The sequence below is a fragment of the Solanum verrucosum genome, unplaced genomic scaffold (genome assembly GCF_900185275.1).
Source record: "Solanum verrucosum unplaced genomic scaffold, falcon-dt-bn FXZP01000102.1, whole genome shotgun sequence".
Taxonomy (NCBI): Eukaryota; Viridiplantae; Streptophyta; class Magnoliopsida; order Solanales; family Solanaceae; genus Solanum; species Solanum verrucosum.
In genome coordinates, this window is record NW_026019930.1 from 4,801,589 (window position 1) to 4,805,052 (window position 3,464).

Below are 3,464 nucleotides of genomic sequence, written 5' to 3' on the forward strand. Positions count from 1 at the left end.
AGTATAACTAATCCATGCATGGATTAGTTATACACCCTACATGGTATTATAGGAGGTATTACTAATACCATCCATGTGGTGGTATTCGTAATACATTGGATTTAATACCATGAAATTATCTATTTAAAGACAAAAGTATCCCTCAAATCACTTTATTTATTTTCTTGATTTTATGTTTTATATTTGTACTAGTGAATTTATTTTAATAAATTAGCTTACAAATTTTATTATTTAGAGAGAGTTGTTTGTTAATAAATAAATGCAGTACATATCAATACAATATTTAAAATGTGAGTTGTTTAACATTTACTAATTGAAAAGACAAATATATCACCACATGACGTTTGTCTTTTGAACAATTTATAAATTGCATACATATTAAAACTACAACTTGTAATTTTTATATGTAAATGTAGATGATTTATTCGATTTTACTATTGTTTACCGTCTTTTCGGTTTTAAAGTAGATGGTCTATCTATTCTAAATTAAAAATTAACGTTTTTAAGTGATTAATTTATTAAGATAACAATTGTTTCCCCTAAAATAATTCAAGTGAGAAAATAACAAACATGATAACAAAATTGTTCTTTTCCTAGCTAGTTAGAAGGCCATAAAAATATAATATTGTCTGGCAATTATCTACCTTGACCGATTACATAAAATAGAAAATCTCATAATAATGAAATGGTATAATTGGAAAAAAACTTTTTGTAGAGTTTTAATCCAAACACAAGATGAGGTCAGAAGCAATGAACCAAACACTTGATAAAAAATACACCCCGCACTACTAATAATCCCTGCATTAATTATTTTTCTGCCAAACGACCCCTAAATGATTTGATAGGCCACAATGAAGTCAACTTAAGTTTTTACACAACACAGACCATTTGAATTAATCAGACACTTGTGATATTCAATAACACTAGACCATCTGAATTAATCAGAACGATCACTTGTGAGAAGCTTGTAATGAACTATGGAACGATCACTTCTCAGGCCTATTTCCTAAACTTTGAAAAAGTAACTACACAAGGACAAACAAAACAAGTCATATGAAATGTCCAAATTAGTTGATTCATATGGAAGTACAATTCCATGAAACAAGCTACAATGGATATTGATTTTTGTGTTGACTTATTTTTTAAGTTCTAAACCATGATTCTTCAATATCAGGGGAGTATGCCTCTAGCCAAATGGGATTTCTTCGTATTGTCATAAATTGTTTTATAGGTTATCTATTTACATCATTGTTTTCCGATTTTGTTGCTCTTCTTTTGTAGGATTTTCTTGCATTTTCATTGGAGCTTTCAAAGATTCCTTTACTAAGTTCAAGTTCGACCCTAAACAATTTATAACATGTGGTTCATGTTTGTTTACACTCAAATGAAGATTTCATGGAATACCTTCTAGGCTAAATGACAAAGGAGAACGGGTAGCTTCCAAATATGACAATTTCATGGAAATATACCACAAATACAATAAACTACAGTTAAAGATAAAATAATAAAAGTGAATAAACATATATTCATCCTGAGACACGGATATCTCATTTTCTTTATGGAGATTCAAGCCCACTACAACAAAATCTACTCCGATCCTACAATATCACTCTTGACTTATCCTCTCCAGGATACAAAAGCCCAACAATGTCGTACAACTCAAACGACAGTAGAATAGTTGAAGAGTCCAAAGCTCCACATAAGAACACATTTCTTCAACATATACTTACTCTCTTTTGTATAGTGAATTAGTTGAACTTGAAATAGCTCAAAATAGTATCATATGAAACGTATATCCATCTATATAAGAGAGTTTCTTCGGACGACCAAAAGGAAATTCTGTAATTTTACCCTTGCCCCATTTGTCCATCGAAATAATTTTATCCATGTTGCTTTAGTTATAGCAAACATGTATTGCACACATATCTTTGTTTCTCTAACCATGGCTTTCCTCTATTCTCTTTCCTTTCTCATTGTCACCCAATTTCAACCTCTATTGCTTCTTCTTATGTTTCTCTGTTTCAGTCTCTCCCTCTCTAGTAGACTATGTATTTAGTAATCTCAAATTGCATCAATTTCTTTTATATTTTTTTGGTTTGATTTTCACTGTTATGGATGCTGAGGCACTCACATAAATCAACTCTGAGGTTTTGAATAAAAATTGGTTTAATTTTGATAGAATATTTTGATTTTTGTTTAGTAACTTTGATTTATCTTAATAATTTTTAAAATAATTATACATGAATTACTTATTTTGAAGGGGTAGTTTCGCATTTAAATAATTAATACATACATTGCTAATTTAGTAATCGAGGTTATACAAAATTGGAGCTAGAAAAGGAATAAGTTGAATTTGGAAAAGTACTCTCCAAGGCTAATGTATTAAGTAAAATTTATTTTGTATCGTACATGAAAGGAACTTTATTTGTATAGGTGCATGTGATAAAAAGAAATAAAGTACTCTATTTCAATACATACGTGTATCAGGTTGAATAAGATCCAATATCTCTTGAAATCTTGAATATGCCAATAGAGTCAATGAATATTAGATACACTCATTTACAAATATTTCATCATCGCACGGAGAGCTAGTCTAGATGGAAAATGTAAACATACTAATCTTGCTGAAGATGAAAACATAAAAGAAAATCAACGAGTGTATGTCACGACCCAAGCCTAGGGCCTAGACGTGACCGGCGAATGGGGAACCCAAAGAAACCCTAAACAAGCCTCATAGCATATCATTACACATCCTTGGTCGCGGAAGCAATTAAAATGACCATAAGCGATAAGCATAATCAAGGGGGAAATCGGGACTAAGGGAGCAAGAGAAAAAAAGAAGAAATGATACATAAATATCATAGATGAGTCAAACTCAAGCATAATACACAACTTGTCCAACACCACCTCTAAACATGAGTACTTAGCGGGGGCCAAGACAAACTACCGGGCTCACCTTCATAGTCAAAACATAACTAAAAAGAAAAGTCTTATACATAGAAAAAGATCATGAGCAACGTCCCCGGAATGGAGGACTCACCAATAACCTTGATAGGAAATCGTATTAGCCACGCGGAGGAGGAGGGTCAAGCGGTGCTCCGGTCCCTACATGGTGACATCATGTAGGAATAGAGTATGCGTTAGTACGTTTGAATGTACTAAGTATATGGGATGCAATGCAATGCTACAATAGATGGACATCATAGGAAAAATGCATAATCATACCCGATAGATAGCATATTAAAGAAATGATATATATAATGACGCTTACATAAGAATCATATTTAGTGGGACGTAGTACATGTGTGGTGAGTGACCATCAATATAGTATTTCCAAGGCCTACCACCCCCTTGGAGAGGCGAAAGAGGTACAAACCCCTCAATGTGGTTACCCGGGCCTACCACCCCCCGAGCTAGGGACCAAGGTACAAACCCCTCGATATGGTTATACGGGCCTACTACCC